The sequence below is a fragment of the Ambystoma mexicanum genome, chromosome 2p, assembly GCF_040938575.1.
Source record: "Ambystoma mexicanum isolate Mex_15411 chromosome 2p, UKY_AmexF1_1, whole genome shotgun sequence".
NCBI classification, from domain to species: domain Eukaryota; kingdom Metazoa; phylum Chordata; class Amphibia; order Caudata; family Ambystomatidae; genus Ambystoma; species Ambystoma mexicanum.
Window position 1 is genome coordinate 975,671,295 of NC_090923.1, and position 21,258 is coordinate 975,692,552.

At 47.4% G+C, this 21,258-nt stretch overlaps 1 long non-coding RNA gene across 1 annotated transcript in view; it reads left to right on the top strand.

Moving 5' to 3' along the window:
* Positions 1-10,952, top strand: part of LOC138566991 (uncharacterized) — a 58,800-nt gene extending 47,848 nt beyond the window's left edge. Inside the window, exon 3 of the long non-coding RNA XR_011302078.1 lies at positions 8,242-10,952. This is a non-coding gene — a long non-coding RNA (uncharacterized lncRNA). The remainder of the gene's footprint in view (positions 1-8,241) is intronic.
* The last annotated feature ends 10,306 nt before the right edge of the window (positions 10,953-21,258 follow it).

A 21,258-nucleotide genomic window follows, 5' to 3' on the forward strand; every position in this document is an offset into this window, starting at 1 on the left:
CCCCTGCATGCAGCCCACACCACAGGGGACTACCCTGCACCCCTGGTCATGTCCCGCAGACAGCCCATCCACCATGGGCATGCCCCCCAGCCAAGCCAAATGTCAGCTTGCACTACTGATCACCAACGCATGACCCCCTGCACACCCACACCCCAGCAGTGCAGGGCACCTGCCAGCAGGCCCCCACTCATGTCCCCCTGCACCCCCATCCCCAGCAGTGCAGGGCACCTACCAGCAGGCCCCCACTCATGTCCCACTCATGTCCCCTTGTACCCCCACCCCCTAGCAGTGCAGGGCACCTGCTAGCAGGCTCCCACTCATGTCCCCCTGCACCTCCACCCCCCAGGAGTGCAGGGCACCTGCCGGCAGGTCCCCACTCATGTCCTACTAATGTCCCCTTGCACCCCCACCCACCAGCAGTGCAGGGCACCTGCCAGCAGGCCCACACTCATGTCCCCCTGCACCCCCACCCCCCAGCACTGAGGGGCACCTGCCAGCAGGCCCCCACTCATGTCCCCCTGTACCCCCACCCCCCAGGAGTGCAGGGCACCTGCCAGCAGACCCCCCCTCATTTCCCACTCATGTCCCCCTGAACTCCCACCCCCCAGCACTGAGGGACACCTGCCAGCAGGCCCCCAAACATGTCCCACTCATGTCCCCCTACCCCCAGGTCATGACGATCCTCAATCGTGGCCCTTATGGCCAGCCTCCCCAGCCCAAAGACCCAACCAAGTATTGCATCCACCCACATAGAAAAGGCAATTACATGATACAACCCCAATGGCAAATATGTAAATGAACACATGTCCGTCACACACACACAATGGGTGCAAGTGAATGTGAAAACCCATATCATGACATGCATGAAACCAATGAGATAATACCACACATCAAAGTATGAAGAAAAAAATGTATTGAACACAACATGAATGTAATCTAAATCCAACACACAACAATGGGAATAATAAAAGAAAAGCTGCATGTCCGTAAAAGAATAAAAAACAAGAAATCATAATCCAAAGAAATCCAAAAGAAATGGTGTCCAAAGTCACAGTCCAACAAAGCAAATCCAAGGGAAAAATAAAAGTGAAAACCATTGCTCCATGGTAAAAATAAAAAAAAGAGAACAATCCAATGGTGAACTATGTACAGATTAACAATCCAGAGTCCATGAGCCCAACTGATGAAATGAAACCTATCAAAAATACTACCTAATAAAAAACTACATACAAAAACGTCACTGTCCAAGCTCAACCAAAAAAAAGAAAAAACTAAAGGAAACCTAACACTATCTAACTATATACAATGGCGGCGGGCAAGTCCAGCAGCTCACTCTGTGGTGTCCCGGGCCAGGGCATCATCGAACTCCATGTCTATTTGCCGGAGGCGGGCTCTGTCCTGGCCCTGAGGTCTCGCAGGGAGGCACTCATGGCCTGTTCCAACTCCCTGCAAGTTGCCTCGAGGCACTCTCTCCTCCTCAAAGCCCGACGCATGGAGAACTCCGCCCTGACCATGGTGAGCCGCGCCTCTTCCTCCCGCCGCCGCTCCACACCTATCTGCTGGCCCAACCGGTGCCACACGGAAGACACTCCCATTCAGGGGTTCTCCTGCCCTCTGGCCGATGCCTGCCCCTCCAATGTTGATGGCCCCGAGCCATCATTGCTCCCACCTAGAGCCTGCTCCTGCTGCTGCTGTCCATGTGCCGTGTCTGATGGTGCCTGCACATCCTCCTGTCGTGATAAGCTGCTAGGCGCTTGCAGTAACCTGCATTTGCACTAACCCACTGAGCTATCTTGTGTGTATTAGAGCCTATTCGAAGCGTGGAGGAAAATGCTGACATCAACCAGGACTCTCGAACTGGGTGAGCCTGCATGCTTGCAAGGGGTTCATTACGAAGGCCTTTTCTGAAGACATAAAACATCTAGCATTTGCAAGAGGCTCTATGCAGCCCTTGGGAGCCAGGCACAGCTTTGCTCGTCTTCGCTCTGCGAGTCAGGTGCACTGATAAGGCAAGAATGTCTGATCTTTTCAAAACACAGTGCCCGAAGCCTGGGAGCCAAGACTGGCTGTTTCCAGTCTTGTAACTTTCCAAGCAAAAAACATGTTTACTGCCGGGAAGGGAGAGCCTAGAAGCTTCTCGAAGAGCTGACACGTCATGATGATTGACGTGCAGCTCCTAATAAGAGAACTATACTTGGACCAGGGAAGGGGGGACTCATCCTGGGCTGTTGGAAAGACGCGCGTATCAAGAAGAACAGTGCCTGGACGACCAGCTGTGCACTATCAGGGCCGAGACTCCTAACATCACATCCCCGCTCTGGTGTAGGACTGTGGGGGCTTGGCCAGTCCTCCCCTCCTCTTCTGAGGAGTGCCGGGCACCTGTAGCGGCGAGGGTCCTGGGTGTGATCAGATCGTACCTTCATCTACATTTCATTAGGAGCGTAAGACCAAATAATTGCATATTCATCTGTGATTGATAATTGGCATTATATAGCTTGCACTTTCTATTTCCACATTATTATAAATTGCTGCTTAGTTTTCATTAGCCACTGTAGATAATAAATGCAAGCATCATATATTCTGTGTGATTGGCTTTTTTTTTCCAGACTGAGATCATCGTGCGTCTTAAACCTTATTTGTGTGGGAAGGTAATTAGGAGTGATTTACTTTGCACAAAGGGCTGGATCCCAGGGAGGTGCGGGTACTGCTTATCACTACATTTGGCGCTGTGAGCAGGGTTTACGAGCACGATGCCATTCTGGAAAAAACATGCAAAAGATGAATGCAATGGGGAAGATAGTGCACTCTGGGCCTCATTACGACCCAGGCGGTAAGGGGTTTACGGCAGCGTAAACAGCGCCGACTCTTACCGCCTGAGTACGAGGTCCCTTAGCGCCATGGCGGATTTAACACCTGCTTTTAGCAGGTGTTAAAATCCATGGCGCTAAGGGACCATGGAGTTAATTACGCCACCGTAATTTACGGTGGCGTAATTAACGCCTTCCCCACTCCCATTATGCCCTATGGGGCAAAAATGGGAATGGGGAAGGGTAAATGGGGATTGGGGACTTACCGCCCCTCCAAGGTCGGAATGGGGCGGTAAGTCCGCCAACCACCATGGCGTAAACGTAGTTTACGCCATGGTGGTAAAGTCACGGCCCAGGCGGTAACTTACCGCCTGGGTCGTAATGAGGCCCTCTGTCACATTCCAGGATGGCCGGCATCAAATGCTTGGTCGGGTGTGGCAGATATTTTGCATCGGTACTCGGCACCTAGGGCATGGGACATGCTTGAAAATGATGTTTCCCTGGCAGTAATTAGTAAGTGCTTGGAGAGTTTACCGCTTGAGAAATGCAGAAGGGAGCTAAAGGCAGCAGGAAACATAGGCTGGTTATTCCTGCAGGCGCTCAGAAAGGTGCATGAGAATGAATTGCTTAAAGATGCGCAGATTCGCAAATTAACAGATGAGATTTCCCTGCTCCAAGAGCAACAAATTATTATGAGAGAGACCCTTGAATCGTCCGTTAAACGGGCTGATCAGATGGAGGACAGGTGTGCCTCTTTAGCTGTGCGTGTAGCCACGCACAAGCGCAGACAGCGGCGGGGCAATCCGTCAAAGATAAGGATTCGCGCGCTAATTAGGAAAGATAACTGGGACCCAAATTTATGGTCGGGTGAAGTCAGTGATAGTGAAACTGAGCAAGCATATGACTGGAATGAGTCTGTTGAAATTAGACTTGCTGAATTAAATTGTTCCGATGAAGAGGAGCTGGAATGTGCTCCAAAGAAATGTGTTTATCCAGCGCGGCCGTTAATCACTAACAAGTCAAAAGGCCAAGCTGGCGGTGCAAATATTCAGAATACAAGGATTGTCCGCGATTATACACAGACAGAGCTTTTAGAGATTGCTAAGTTATTTAGACAGAAGCCAGGTGAAGCACTTCTGAGATGGTTCCTTCGCCTCTGGGACACGGGTGCCGATAGTATCTTCTTAACCCCAGAGGAACTGTTAAAGATGGGTTCACTCACTACTAATGTGATGTTGGGACAGATAGTGCGCGGTGCGCTCGGACAGCAAGGTTCTCATTCCTTGTTTAATTGGCTTCAGACTGCCTTAATGACTCTGTATGGGAGTCCAATGGATATGGAAGAGAGTTGGGGCGGTTGGCAATCACTAACTGAAGCAACAGATCAGTTTAGAGAGATGGGTTTGCAGTGTGCACTGTACAGTGCAAATTTTGCAGGGCCTGACATGGAGTTGTTTACAGCTGGCATGCGCGCACGTTTGTTAAGAAATGCACCGAGTCACATGAAGGGCGCATTGCTTTCATTGCTGGGTCCAGCGCAGGGCAAAGCCATTGGTGAAGTGGCACTTCTGTTAGGGCAATTAGAAGGGCTGGATTTGCGTAAAGCAGCGCGCCTAGTGGCTGCAAACAATAATTCAGAGAAAAAGCGTGGTAAAAATGTAAAGTCTAAAGAGAAAGCTGATACTGTCGAGATCACACGCAGACAAATGTGGGTGGACCTGCTAAAAGCAGTAATTCCAAGGGAAGAGATAGATGGTAAACCCACATCTGTGCTGCTTGAGAAATGGAAAAAATTAAAAATACAGGGATTGGAAAAAACTAAGCCCTCTGCACCCTCTGAAGAGGAGGTGTTGAAGCCCAAAGTGCGAGCAAAAGGTTACCCTGATTTGGCAAAGGACAAGTGGGAGGTCCCAGACCCCATTTTTGATTGAAGGGCTGGCTCTGTCTTTGAGGTACGGTTAATAAAGAGAACTAGTCCCAGAGACAGACGCCCTTTTGTGCCACTTACCTTGTACTTGGATGAGAAAGTAAAACATGTTTTGGCTCTGCTAGACACAGGAGCTGAGGTAACCATTCTGAATGGCAATCCCAGTAAATTGTCTGGTCCCAGAGTTTTGGTCAATGGTTATGGGGGAGCAGAAACTGTTGCAAAAGCCTTTAATGTAAAAATGTCAATTGGCGAGGGATTGCCTTTCACAGCAAATGTTTTGATTGCAGATATACCGGAGTACATCCTTGGCATGGATGTGTTGTTGGGCAAAAGTGTGACTACAGATTTAGGCGAATTTGTTTTTGGCAATCGAAAAATCCATGTGAGAGTTATAAATCCCGTTGTGGTTGGGCATGCCAAATGGTCCCCCTTGCATTTACCTCCTCCTGCTGACCCAGTGTGCGTGAAGCAGTACCGGTTGCCAGGAGGACATAAAGAGATTGGTGAAACTATTGAGTCATTGGTGAAAGCTGGCATAATGAGGCCGGCAGTCAGTCCATTCAACTCGCCGATCTGGCCTGTCCGCCGCCCGGATGGGGCATGGCGTCTGACAATTGATTGCCGCATTTTGAACAAGAAGGTACCGCCCTTAGCTGCGGCGGTGCCAGACATCATCACCCTGATTGAAAACCTTACGAGAGAAGTGGGTGAATGGCATGTGGTCCTTGACCTGGCCAATGCATTTTTCTCCATTGATATTGACACTGAATCACAAGACCAATTTGCTATCACTTGGGGAGACAGACAATTTACCTTTACTAAATTGCCCCAGGGGTATGTGCATAGTCCCACTCTGTGTCATGGATTAATTGCCAGAGACTTAAAGATGGTGCAATTGGATAATGTATTTATTGCTCATTACATTGATGACATCATGCTGACCAGTGTTGAGAAAGAACATGTAGAAAACGCTTCTGAAAAGTTGATCACACACATGCAAAATCGGGGGTGGGCCATAAATCCCAAAAAGGTACAGGGGCCTGCTCAAGAGGTGAAATTTCTAGGTGCAATCTGGTCTGGGTCAGTTAAGAAAATTCCTGACCCGGTAATTGATATGGTTCAGCAGATGGCTCCACCAGCAGATAAAAAAGAGGCACAAAGATTCATTGGGTTAATGGGGTTTTGGAGAAATCACATACCTCATTTAAGCCTGATACTGAAACCCATTTACAAAGTCACCAGAAAGAAACATGACTTTACATGGGGCCTAGAGCAACAGACTTCTTTCCAACAGGCTAAAGACGCATTGCAAAATTACATCACGCTGGGGCCCCTGACAAAAACTGATCCTTTTGAATTGGAAATTCTTGTCTACAATGACGTGGCTGTGTGGAGCTTGTGGCAAAAGCAAGGACAGAAAAGAGTGCCACAGGGGTTCTGGTCAAGCAAACTCACAGATCCTATGACAAGATACACTCCGCTTGAGAAACAAGTTGCTGCAGTGTACTGGGCTCTATTTGAAACTGAAAGAATCACAGGCGAGCAACCAGTGACAATTTGCACAGAAATTCCAATCATGGGCTGGGTGCGTGACACTGCTGCAAATGGGAAAAGTGGCAGAGCACAAGACGCCACTCATGTCAAATGGAAATGATATTTACAGCAAGGTGCGAAAGCTGGCCGCACAGGGGTTTCCAGACTGCAAGAACAAATGCTGGAGGCGGTAGATCTGGAAGCGATGCCTGAACCAAACACCCCTGTGGCGTTGCCAGAATCTCCCTTCAAAGTCGCATCCGCCTATGATACATTGACAGAAGAAGAACAAAAGTCTGCATGGTTCACGGACGGCACCGCAAAGTATGATAAAGGGCAAAGACACTGGCAAGCTGTTGCATTCCAGCCCCACCGAGAAACACTGCTAATGAGAGAAGGTGTGGGAGGATCAAGTCAGTATGCTGAACTGCAGGCAGTGGCCTCCGTGATTGAACAGGTGAAGGAAACAGAGACTGCATACATATACACAGACAGTTGGGCCACATATCAAGGCCTGACACATTGGGCACCGGCATGGAGAAGAGATGGTTGGCAGATCAAGAACACACCGATCTGGGGAGGGCCAGACATCTGGGAAGAGATGTGGTGCAAAGGTGAGAGGTGCAAAATCTGCATTGGGCATGTCGATGCACACATGCCCCCTGACACCTCACTGGCTGCCCTGTTCAACAATGAAGTGGACCAAATGGCAAAGATTCGCCCAGTGACAATACCGCAAGAAGCTGAGGTGCTGCAAGGGATGGCGGATTGGGCACACCAAACCTCAGGGCATCTAGGGCAAACAGGAACTTATCAATGGGCAAAAAAGAGACAATTGCCCATTACCATGGATCAAGCCATACAAGCTGCCTCCCAATGTTCCGTGTGCAGTGAAGTGAAGCACTACCCTCTGGAGAGGAAGCCTCAAGGCCCTTTGAGAAGAGGTGAAAGAGCTGCTAGCGTATGGCAAGTTGACTACATTGGCCCTTTACCGCCCGAGAATGGAAAGCATTATGTGTTTACCATGGTAGACACATACTCTGGACTGCTGTTAGCTTATCCAGTCGCCCATGCAGATCAACGGGCTACCTTGCAAGGCATGGAATACCTCATCAGACACTATGGCATCCCGGATGAAATCCAATCACACCAAGGCAGCCATTTTGCTGGACACAATGTGCAAGACTGGGCACTAGAGCAAGGCATAAAATGGACACTGCACATCAGCCGATACCCAGAATCCTCTGCTCTGGTGGAACGTAGCAATGGGCTGCTCAAGCAACAAATAAAGAAGCTGACTAAGACTCACACTCTCAAGGGGTGGTCCAAACATCTGGCACAAGCACTGTTTGAACTGAACAATCGTCCACTGGGAAATCGCCAGACACCCTTTGTGAGACCGACAAGTGCGAAAGTGGAATCTACAAAGACTCTTGTTGTGTGGAAAACCGACAAAGAAGCTAAGCTGCCTGTGCAAGCGACTGCAGGCAGCATTGGACTTGATCTATCTACCTGTGAAGATGATGTTATACCGGCGGGGCAAACCAAATCCATCTCGCTGGGTATTGGCATCAAATTGCCGGCTGGCACTTATGGACGCATTGCTGCACGATCCAGCCTGGCAAAACAAGGCATTGACATATTGGGAGGTGTGATTGATCCTGATTATGGAGGGACTGTTTCGGTACTTTTACATAATGCTGGTGCATCTGCAGTACCATTAACCAAATATGACCGAATTGCACAATTGATTTGTGAACGAGCAGTTGTCCCCCTAGTAGTAGAAAGCAAGCAATCCCCAGACACTACATTGAGGGGGGAAGGAGGCTTCGGTAGCACGGGAAAAAAGGTGTGGGTGCACCATTCTAACAAAAAGCCTGAGGCTGGGGAAGTGTTAAGTCAAGGTGTTGGAAGTACTTATGTTGTACTTTTGCATAATTCTGATGTGCCTGTTTATATTCCCGCTACTAGGCTCACACCACGAACGTAGAGCAGTATGAAGGGGATGGGACTTGCCTTGCTGTGGGTGCTCCTGGCCTGCCAAACCAACGCTTTCTCTGTAAAGAGTGGGTTATTGCAAGACACTACATGGACTCTGAGAATCGCATGCACTACACCTGATGCTCCAGTCCTGCGTGATAACTACAACCGCACCGTAACCTGTGAGAAAAGCGTTACAAATGAGTATCCACATGGAACTGCAAGAGTTCTAGATTGGCACATTGTCGGACACCTTTTATCACTAACTCATATGACTGGCGCTTATGAAATCTTAGGTCCAAAGGTTTCAGTGAATGGATCAAATAATTTGTTTGATGTTTCATGTTTCTTTTGCCCCAAGAACTGCAATGAGTGTACTCGCCAAGATTTTCTGGACTATAACTTGACCAAATGCCTTTCATACAATTGTACGTTGAAACAGCCTCTACCAGATGGTAGTATGGTATTTGTATCAAAAACCAATATTGTATATGGTAGGCATCCCACTTGGAGGATGGTGTTTTTCAAATCACACAAAGTAGAAACTGTGAACATGCTACATTTTCCAGTAGTAAGACAACATTTAAATTGCAGACATGTGATGCACGCTTCCATCATTTCAGAGGTACACTTAGACATAGACTTGTCACGGGGCAATGTCTCCTTAGTACTACCAAGCTGCTATAAATGGAGTCGATTTCTATGGCCCATCACCAAATTGCGCGTAGCTAGTGGTTTAGATTCATTGATTGCGGGTGCAGTGGGAGTGGGAACGGGGGCTTTAAATGCTTTTGACATAGAAACTGTGCGCAACAAGTTAGCCACTATGGGTTCTGATGCCAGCGGCGCTATAAAACTTCTGGCCCAGTGGGGCCCATTGATAAGTCCTACCCTGTGCAACACTGCTACAAGTATTGGCAACCATTGGAAGTGGCAGAATTTCAGCTATGAAGACATTTTCTCTGCCATAGGACAGGTCAACAAAACTGCTAAAGACACACGATGCATTTTATGGCAAACTTTGCTAAATCAGCAGGTGTTGGCCTTCCGCTCCGAATGGGGGCGACTATCTTCAACCCACTGGCACACAGAGCTACAGTTACCAGCAAACATATGGATTAAGCCGCTTGCTTTTGATTGCATGAATAACACAGCCATGCATTAATGCAAGTTAGTAGGACCGCTTATGCTCTAGAAATATGGTGCCCTTTTATAGTATTGCCTATGAAAATCAATGGTTCCTGGTGGGTTCCGCAAATACGAGGGGAATGGTTAGACAGCCAAAACTACACCATCCACAGTCACACCTGCATGCCCTGGGATCAGGGGTGGGTGTGTCCCCTAACTGGGAGGGTTCCGGACCCATGCATACATCCCGTAGCAGGGGAGTGCACCTGGATGCAATACCACATAAATGGGACTGACATCTTCCAGATAGATCAGCATAAAGCTTGCGTAGTTACTAATCATTCCTTGCTTATTAACAATTATAGATTATTAGGGAATCCTCAAGTATTTTGCATAGATCAAGTTGTGACTATCTTAGACATTGTTACTCATACCCTATATTCTTTAACCCAGTGGTCTCACACTACTCTGCATGCTGAGCTCACGCATTTGCTTAACTGGACTCTATCCTATGGAGTGATTACTGCCCGGCTTCAAGCTATTAGACAGTTTGCTCAAACTACTTGGAAAGATTTCCAGACGCTAGCTACCTCAGTTATTTCTGCAGAGTACAAGCTAATAATAGACAGAAACCAATTGATCAAAACTGCTGACCATCTGCAATCAGTTACTACTCACCACTGGTGGGATATATTCACTGGATTGTCTCCCTCCTCCACTAAGCTGCTTAATATAATACTGCACCCATTGCTGTGATTGCTGATTTCCCTAATATTCATACTTATCGTCTTCATTGGGCTCTTGCGCAGAATGTCTTTCCTTTATACTAGAATGACTGCGCTAGAGAAACGCTTAATTGGCCTACAGCACACTGTGCATGCTTCCAGATCATGGAACTGAGTCAGCATTTTCAGGCCTCACTTCGAAAGGGGTGGAATGTCGTGATAAACTGCTAGGCGCTTGCAGTAACCTGCATTTGCACTAACCCACTGAGCTATCTTGTGTGTATTAGAGCCTATTCGAAGCGTGGAGGAAAATGCTGGCATCAACCAGGACTCTCGAACTGGGTGAGCCTGCATGCTTGCAAGGGGTTAATTGCGAAGGCCTTTTCTGAAGACATAAAACATCTAGCATTTGCAAGAGGCTCTATGCAGCCCTTGGGAGCCAGGCACAGCTTTGCTCGTCTTCGCTCTGCGAGTCAGGTGCACTGATAAGGCAAGAATGTTTGATCTTTTCAAAACACAGTACCGAAGCCTGGGAGCCAAGACTGGCTGTTTCCAGTCTTGTAACTTTCCAAGCAAAAAACATGTTTACTGCCGGGAAGGGAGAGCCTAGAAGCTTCTCGAAGAGCTGACACGTCATGATGATTGACGTGCAGCTCCTAATAAGAGAACTATACTTGGACCAGGGAAGGGGGGACTCATCCTGGGCTGTTGGAAAGACGCGCGTATCAAGAAGAACAGTGCCTGGACGACCAGCTGTGCACTATCAGGGCCGAGACTCCTAACATCACATCCCCGCTCTGGTGTAGGACTGTGGGGGCTTGGCCAGTCCTCCCCTCCTCTTCTGAGGAGTGCCGGCCACCTGTAGCGGCGAGGGTCCTGGGTGTGATCAGATCGTACCTTCATCTACATTTCATTAGGAGCGTAAGACCAAATAATTGCATATTCATCTGTGATTGATAATTGGCATTATATAGCTTGCACTTTCTATTTCCACATTATTATAAATTGCTGCTTAGTTTTCATTAGCCACTGTAGATAATAAATGCAAGCATCATATATTCTGTGTGATTGGCTTTTTTTTTCCAGACTGAGATCATCGTGCGTCTTAAACCTTATTTGTGTGGGAAGGTAATTAGGAGTGATTTACTTTGCACAAAGGGCTGGATCCCAGGGAGGTGCGGGTACTGCTTATCACTACACCTCCATCAGCTGGTCTTCAGTTGTGGTGTCCACCCCTGCTGGGCCGCCGACTCCCGACTGTGGCAGGGATGTGAGCTCCACCAAGCTGGCTGTGTTGGTCGGGCCAGGTCCACAGGGGGCCCTGGTGGAATCTGGGCCGGAAGACGGTGTGGAGAACGACTGGCGCATAGTCTCCACAGAGGAGGAGAGGTCCGCCAGAGTGCGCGACACATGTAGGAACCCACCAACCAGGACAGAGCCCATACGTTCGTGGGACCCCTCGTCCACAGGTAGTGGAGAGGCAGATGACATGGCACTCTCCCCTACCTCCGGACGGGCCTGGCACGGGGCCTCCCTGCTGGTGCATGGTGGTGCAGTCACACGGTCAGGGACAGCGACATGCATAGGCCCCTCCGCGGTGACCTGTGCTGCCTCCTGACCCTGGCCCTGGACTGCCCCACTTGCACCAGTGGTACTACCCCCACCAGGCCCCATGTGCGGCTCAGTAGCGGGCTCCTCCTCCTCTGTGGAGACCACCAACCTGGATGTCTACACACCGTCTTCCGCCATTGGAAGCCCCTGTGGGGGCTCACCCGGCCCTTCCGCCACAGCCATTGTGGGAGACGCAGCACCAGCCTCCTCGCTCCCGGATGATGGTAATTCCTGGGAGGGTGGCTGGGCCTTGCGTCGCCGCCCAGTGGAGGCATCCCCGCCGCTTGGCTCCACAGCGCTGTCTCCGCCCTCTTCTTCACTTGACACTACGTAGAGGGAGACATAGAACACAAGCATCAGGGTACAGTACAAAATACCCTAGACAGGAAGCAATAACACATGAGTGGCACTGTCCTGTCATTCCACAACACATGGGTGAATGCACACAACACACATGCAGAAAGAGTCCTGGCGCCTGCAATCAACATCAACATCCATGTAGAATGACCCCTGTAAACCAAGATGTTGCCTTCAAAGTCACATGCATCCATGGCGTTTCAAAGTCACACACACACTTCACAGGCACACACACACACATGTGCACCATACATGTACATGACATCAGCACCCATTCCTCACCCCCCCCTCCATGTCCAGGAACAGAGACAGCCATGCTTTCATGTGTGCATTCCGCATAGAGCTCCCCATGTTGCATTAAAACACATGCACCAACCATGTGGTTCACACATAACTGGTCTCACATGCATGACCATGATGTCCCTGCACACACACATCCATACATGGCCTATGTCACACATACAGCAAGCATCAGACTACCAGCACACTGCAACATGCCCTGTCTCACACAGCAATGCTTGGCCACTCACCGCTCAACTCCAGACGGGTCTGCCTCCGAAGGATCTGGGCGTGGAGCGCTGGGCCTACGCGATCCAGGACCCTCATCTGGATGTTACTCATGCGTGCCCGGCCCCCCTCCGCGAGGCGCCGGGCCTTGTGGAGGGTCCTGGACCTGAAGTCCTCCCAGCGCTTCTTGGCGTGCTTGATGTCGTGGGTTGCCACCCCCTCCGCATTGATGGCAACCACTACGTCGTCCCAGATCCTCTCCCGCCCTTCCTTGTTGGCGCGTGATGTTCCGAAGAGGGCATCATAATTCCCCAGGACATGCTCCACCAGGACACCAACTTTGGTGGCAGTGAAGCTGGTGGCCCTCTGCCTCTCTGGCTGGGGGTTGCCAGTGGTGCCAGATGGAGATGTGCCCGACATGGCAACCCCAGAGGCAGGAGTGGGTGGGCAACTGGGTCCTGGGACTGTGCTGTGGAGCGATGGTATCCCAGTCGGGAGTCTTGTGTTCCAGCAGGGGTGGACACAGCAACTGGACCCCTGCAGATGGCTGATGTGCAGGCACCAAATAGCAGGGCACGTGGGCAGCAGACAGTCAGGCAGCAGCAGATGGCAGGTGGGAGCGTGCTCGGGGCTCTGGGGGGCAGGAAAATGGCCTTCAGGGCAGGAGCATGGTCTTCCGTGTGTGTATGCGTGGCCAGCTTGATACGGAGTGATTTGGCACATGACAAAATTGCACATCAGCGTGTAATTCGAGGAAAGGCCCTTAACGCGTAAGCGGGTCAGCACAAGTACGCGATTTCATTGGACCAAAGGCCCTTAGCGCGTAAGCGCGTCTGTGACGTATCGCACACGGGCGTTGCCCTTTCACGTGTAAAACCTCACGCGAACCCCAGGAATACACGTACCCCACTCGCACAGGGCCCTTTCGCGTGTAAAACTTCACGCGAACCCCAGGAATACACGTACCCCACTCGCACAGGGCCCTTTTGCGTGTAAAACTTCACACGAACCCCAGGAATACACGTACCCCACTCGCACAGGCCTTTTGCATGTGAAACTTCCCGCACACCCCTGTAATACACGTACCCTGCTGAAATCGTGTGTGAGACTTCCCGCGAACCCCAGTTATACACATACCCCACTCGCACAGGCCCTTTCGCGTGTGAAACTTCCCGCGAACCCCGTAATACACATACCCTGCTGCAATCGCGTGTGAACCTTCACGCGAACCCCAGTTATACACGTACCCCACTCGCACAGGCCCTTTCGCGTGTGAAACTTCACGCGAACCCCGTAATACACGTTCCCTGCTTGACGTTTGCTGTTTGCCAGCCCTGTAAACTGGTCCAGGGTTAGCGCAACCCTTAGCGCTGGATTGGGGATTTTGATGGCTTTTCCTTGCGCAAGGGCGTTCTTGGGGGCGTAACTGGTGCTGCTGCAGGGTCGCTGCGCCACTCTGCGCCACGGCTGGTTTTGGAGGCTAAAATCCATGAATACGCTGTGCGCGGAAATCGATTTTAGCGCACGCGGCTGGCACAGACATTCGCACGCACACACTGTGCGCCAGCCGCGTGCGCCACTTGTGCGTGAAATTCTATGAATTACCCCGCAAATGTCAGGATCGTAGAAGGCCTAACTTGCCCTAAACTAAGGTGGAATTTCCATACTTGAATGACACTAAGGAAGTTCTGTGTCAAAGCGTTCAACTTAAAAGTCTGTCTGTGTCCAAAACCTATCCTTCCCTCACAACTAAAGTTAACCAAAGTGTAGGGGTGTCAAAAACAAAAGAAATCATGTTCAACTCAAAGTTCTGAGCTTCTTCCATCTCACAGCTTCTGTTCTGCTCCCCTTCCCCAAGAATAAAAAAGTTCCACGAAAAAGTCCCAAATTTAACTTCTGCAGCTCATGGAAATACAGTTAAATATAGTTCAAAACCAATCCTCAGAGTTCCCTTCCCCAAGTTTCAAGCAACACAGTTCCAAAACAAAACGTCTTGAGGCTTTATTCTCAAGATTTCACAAAGTAGCTCCTCTGCAATGTAGCTCCTCAAGTCTCAGGGTTGCCTTCTCCAAGACTTTCACTTCATCATTGCAATGTCTTTGGATTTTCAATATTTAGGGTTCACTGGTGTGGCACTGTTGTCAGACCAAACGGTCCACCCATCACAGGTCATGCAACTAGGATCCCTTACTTTCGGCCTCTTGGCTTTGATGTGCAGCTTTGCAATCTTTTGGCTCTGCCATCACTTGTCAGATATCCGTTCCAATCTTTTAGGCCTTGTCACTCCGCATTCATTCATAAAAGTTCATTTGAGGGTGCTTTCCTCACATCCACCTTCTTATACCTCTTTGTCACCTTTGTGCCATCTTCTGTAACTGTTTTCACCTGGGCATTTGGGTTATTAACTTTAATTGCTTGGGTTAATTCCATTCCACACTTCGAAGGTTTAATTTCAGTGTTTCATTCAATTCAGGATCTGATAAACATTCATGCCGGTTAATTATAAAGTTCCCTTTTGTGCGTTATTCAATATGCATTGATTCACTTTTTTTAAAAGTTCCATTAGTTTCGGTATTCAAAAAGCACTTGCTTCGCTTGGTTTTAAAGTTCCATTCAATTCGGTATTCAATAAGCATTGCTTCGCTTAATTTTCAAAGTTCCATTTAGTTTGGTATTCAATAAGCACTGATTCCTGTAATTTTTAAAGTTCCATTTATTTTGGTATTCAAAAACATTGTAGGAGTGCCTTGGCATTCACGCGTCTTCCCGTGATACTCAACGGCTTGTGGTGTCTCCTTCGATCGTGCTCTGCTTGCCTGCCGCGTGTCTCTGCACTCCGGCTCCCGGTATGTCGTTTTCTGGACGCGGACAGCGTCCCTTCTTCTTGGTGCTCTCCAGCAGCTCCTGCTGCTGAGCAGAGTTCATGGAGGCTACCAGACTGCAAATACGCACAGAGCTCCCTGGCTACAGGCTGTGTAAATCTTAGGGGAAGTTTGTCAGCATCCTGGCTCCTCATCCGGTCCCACCATGGCTGCCTCCTCCGAAGCACAGTCTCCTGCTGGCTTCCTCCACATAGGCCTCCTTCTTTCTCTCTGCTTTGCTGCACTGGTCTCTTTTTATACACCTGCAGCCCCCTTGACAGGCTGCAGGTGTGGATCTCAAATGAGATCTGCCTGACCCTCAAAGCTCGCTGCGGGCATCTTCCTCGTCCTAGTACTAAAGTGGTGAAAGGGTGGTCTTCATTACTCTTAGTTGCTTCTTCTTCGCCTCAGTACAAAAGGGTTGAAAGGGTGTAGTCTTCATTACTCTTATTTGCTTCTTGTTCGTCCCAGTTCTGTCAGGTGTCATGTATGGGGAAATGAGGGGAACAGCTTTACCATGTCTCTCCTAAGGGTACCCCACTCCCATTCCCCAAGGATCCTCTACACAGGTGATCCTCCCTCGCTTCTCCACCCCCGGGTCGTGATCAAAGAGCGATGGCCTTTTTCTGGCCACCTGAGAAGAGGATCCAGGGGTCATGGGATGAGAAGACCCTCAGGGTTCTCACATAATCTAAGAAGTACCAGAAGTATACCCTCAAGTACTGGACTGTTTGGCTGGAATTGCTGCTTCGTTTGGCTCCGGGAACGTATATGCTCAAGAGGAAGCATTGGACTTGCACAAAGCGAAACCCTTAAGGACTGTCATACTGAAGCTTCTTTTTGCTGCCGTCCGGCTCCGTCGGGCCCCGCCCACCATCTCCCAGCATTCTACTTCAGTCTAGTGCGCGCTCACCAGCACGCCCGCACCCGAAGTATGCCCACAAGTACTTCGCTGTTTGGCTGGAATTGCTGCTTCGTTTGGCTCTGGGAACGTACATGCTCAAGAGGAAGCATTGGACTTGCACAAAGCCAAACCCGTGAGGACTGTCCTACTGAAGTAATTGAACTAGCTTTCCTTCACTTTGGCATTTGGATACTGTACTCACGCCCTGTACTTACGCTTCCTCCGTTTACTCTCTTTACTGCATAGGCTTCTTTTTGCCGCCGTCCATCTCCCAGCATTCTACTTCCGTCTGGTGCGCACGCACCAGCGCGCACGCACCAGAAGTACGCCCACAAGTACTGGGCTGTTTGGCTGTTCGGCAGTCGGGCGGGAGGCACAAATATAACATATGTAACGTAGCGTTAAGTATTGATTACTATTTCTCTGTGCTATTTTTGATTTGTTTTTGGCAACTGTTTAGTCATAGGACAGGCGCCATACTCTGGACGCTGAGATAACGCTGCCTAAGGCAGGGGATCTCAGTAACTAGAGTATGGTTGGAACTCTACAGAGTAGTAAGCTACCTACCCCTGGTGTTGCACAGAAAAAGCCTGCATTAATAGCAAGTGGCAGTTTTATATTCTCACATAGAAACACTCTTAAAGTTCCAACTCAAGTAACTAAAATGAACATAGAAGGAGATATGGGTATATTAATGTTGGCTGGTAAAGATAAATGGGTATTGAGTGGAACAGATTTCCCCCCACTCCCAATAACCACAGGGGAATTGATGAAAGACCAACTAGACTGCTTTAATAATAAAGACTGTCCTAATAATAATCTGCAGAAAAGCTTCTTTAGTGTGCATGAAATACCGATACGCCCATCGGATTTTGATAGGAAAGACGATATTCCACTTAGACCGCAGTTTGATACCTCTCTGCTGGCCCCAGTGGTGTCAGCAGAATTGGATAAAAGGGTCAGGCTGTCCAGGGGCCCATCCACTCCTGTAAGTACTAGGGGTTGGGGTCTGGAAAATGTACACTTATATAAACCTAACAACCCTGAGATAATACCAGGATGCAAAAACATATGTGGTGTCTCCATGGAACTATCTGCTGCGGAGACCATCGGGGGGAATGTGAAAGAGCTACGTGGGGAGGAGGCAAGGGGTGTCATTGATCCATCCTGACCAACATAAGTACTCTGTTGTTGGAAGTGATTGAGGGGAGGCCACACTAAATCAGGTACTGATGGATGAGCAGGGTGGGGATCTCAATCCTGTTCAAGAGGCTCTATTTGAGTATTATATATCGCAAAGAGAAAAGAAAATGTGTGCTAGGGTGCTTAAAAGAAGAGCAAAGACTGAAAATAACATTAATACAGCCAAACACGAGAAATCCAAAAATCTACCAGCTCTTAAAATAAAGAACAGTAATACAAACATCAAAGATATTTGTAGCTTGTCGGCTGAAGGAGGGGTTTCGGACTTTACACAACTGAATGAGGAAAGTAAAAAGGCTCTTGATGTGAGGGATGTATTGGACTCACATGAACATCATGGGGTGGGCACCATTGACCCACACATAGAGAAAGTAAATGTTGTCAATCCTAAGGAATATGGAGAAGCAACTAACTCAATGACAGAAGCAATGAAAAATAAGGGAGGAAAAGTTAAAACATCTAAAGGACAAAATAATAATAAAAATGATAAAAATAAAAAAAGAAAGGAAGTACACAGAACTCTATGAAATCAGAAGGATTAAATGAGGTAATTTGTATTCAACAGTTTTTTAGTCGTAAAAATAAAGAAAAGGCGAACAGCATACTTGGACACTTGGGGAAACTGAAGCTGTTGAGATAAATAACAACATGAAGACTCACTCCCCATCCAGCTTGACCATTAGTACTATCTCCCAAGAAGTACCCAAAGGGGGTAACTTATGGGTGGATGGGAAATTTACGAATGACACTGAAACGATTGACCCAACTGTGAATCCAAGTGAGGATATTAAAAAGTTGGTTCAACAAGCGCTTCTTAATCTCATTGACAATTCTTCAAGGTATGGCCCTCATCTACCATTGTATAATCCCAACACTCAAGAGGGAGATCTGACGAAGGGTACATTGAATGTCATAGAAGGTACATACACAAAACAAATGAGCCAGAGATTGAATGAACAAAAAAAACAGAAAACACCAATACATCTGTGATAACATTAAGGCATGGGGGCTGTACAATTAAACCACGGGTACATTTCTCTAATAGTGAAGTGGCAGGTAACAGAGTAGGGCCTATGAGATATCTATCACGAGATGAGATTAATGTAATTGGTGAAGAGGCGAGAGAAAAGTACGAAATATGGAATACAGTTTGGGAACAGGAACAGACCGGAAGTAATATACAAGATGTTGAGGAGGGGGATGGTATACATGGTGGTGGCAGTAAAGCGTGTGGTAATAGAAGATATCCCGCCACTGGGGACCAAGGAAAACTGTACTCAAAAACATGGATGGGGGACAGAATCGAGTGGAGGCAGCCTAAATTTGTGGATGACCCAAGTGTTACACTGAATTTTTTGTTGACAATAGGGGGGCCTCCATCCTTAAATCGATGGAGGATTCTGTCCTTATTCAATGAGATACCTCGTCTCTCATTAATATCATCTAGTGATATAAGCTGGTGCATTATATACATCCATATAGGTATGACTACGTAAGAATAGTCTTCTACTCCAGATCAATATATGAATTGGTCCTCTCTGAAGTAACCTCGATGCAAAGATTTGGGTATGACATAGAAAACTATAGCCAGGGCCTTCTGAAAATACAGGAAGGAGAGCGGGCAATTAATTCAAGATAATCATACGTGAATAATCCTGTTTATGGTGGGGGAAGAACAAATACACAGAAATCAAGCAATGGCTTGCTTTGACACTCAGAAAATCTATTTCCAAGATTCAGGGCATGAAAGATATCCCCTAGATTCCACGTAGTACCACTTTTCTATCGTGGAACTCTAAGGGATCTCGATATTTAATCCAGTCAGCCACCATTTGCTCAATGCTTATTGAGTTTTCGTTTCTGTGTATTCAAGAAACTTGGGACTTGACAAATTTATCGCTGGATGGATTTACGGTGTTTCACCAACTTGCAACAACTTGCAAAAAAAAAAAACAAGGGGAGACCATCTGGTGGTCTGCTTATAGCAATTAAGAATAACAATCAGTTCAAAATCATAAAACATTTTGATGTAAATAAAGGGAGTATAGCTGTTTTTTTGAGATTAGGACTGTTAATTATTAATATATACTGGTGCCCGGACATGGACTTGAACAAACATATTGAGGCAGTAGATTCAGTCACACAGGAATGTCAGGATATGTGTACTGAACTGAATGTTATTATTGTTGGCGATTTTAACTCTGACATCCGTTTAGAAAATGACAGTAGGATCCTCCTTTTGTTTGAGGATAAGAGTGTTTCACGGAAATGTTATCAAGGTGGTTTATGGGCGCATTTCCTTTCGGGGTGGGGACTGTATTCTGTAAACGATCTACTGGAAGATACTCCTGAACAATCAACCTGCTCAAATGGAAAGTGGTATTCCACCATAGATTACATTTTTGTTAGTATAAGGATATTTATCCTCATAGAAGAATTTTTGCTATTTCCCACACAGGAGAGTGACCATAAAATATTAAAAATGACACTGCAAGTAGATTTTAATATGTGTGAGGGGGGACAGTACTCTCCTGTGCTATCAATCAATAAACCCCTAAACAGAATCTCATGGCATCGTGTGAATATAGGGAAAATAAATACTCTCTTTCAGCTGGATTTTGAAAAGAATGATTTTGGTCAAAAACAAAAGACCTATTCATACAACGCTTTTGAGAACTATATTGAGTCAGTAATTAGGGGTCCATTAGGTATAAGGAAAACTATTACAGGGAGAGTGAGGCATAAACCTTCATTCTGTGAAGAAATGCAAACTCTAAAGAAGGATAGGAATCGAGAAATCAGAGCTTTCTATAAGCACCATTCTAGAGATTCAGATACTTGTAAAATTAATAAGATAAAAATAAATAGAAATACAAAGCAAGATGTTTGCGAGCGAAACTCTATCAGCAGGACGCAGAGGACATGCTTAAATCTCTTTTTGATTCTCTATTTTGGTAGTTGAAAAGTTTAGTTTATGCTTGTGTTAGAATGCCACGTCGTTCTGAACTTCTGCCGCAACCGCTATATATTTCCTTTTACTAGGTTGGTTATAAACTGCCGCTTGCTAGCTGCAGCTTGTTGACCGATCTGTTCATACTGAACCCGAAGCCATTAGTGTTTGAAAAGTAGTACAAGCTTCCCCCTTTTCTTTTGCCGACATCGGCAAGGTCTTTTTTGTAAATCACACAATTGACAGATCGGTCAACATCCTGTATTTAGTAATAGTAAAAAGATAACCTATCAGGCATATAAGGATGGTAAATCTTATCCGATGATATCCCAGCTTTGTAAAATTGATCTAAAATTCTGCAAATGTTCCTTAGTACTGTCTATATGTCTATATAAAAACAAAATAGTTGCACAACTATGTTATGGTATGGAACTTGCGCCCCTATGGTGCAGGGGCGAATAAGCAAGGTATGAATCTAGATTGGTAAAGTCAATGGTTAGTTGATTGCCTAAATGTGTGCCCCTTGCAGCTATCCATTACGAACATGGATTGTTCTCAATTAGAAGCGTAATAGAATGGCGGAGATTATCACTCTATAGGAAACTAATTACCTGTAAAGAAACAACCCTATATGAAATCATTGGCAAAGGTATCAGCAGTGGGTCTCCAGTTTCAACGTACCTTAAAGATATGGTTGAAGAATCATATGCAGTTCTCGATAAACTGGAGGTTCTCATGAGTTGCTTATTTCAAATCCAATGA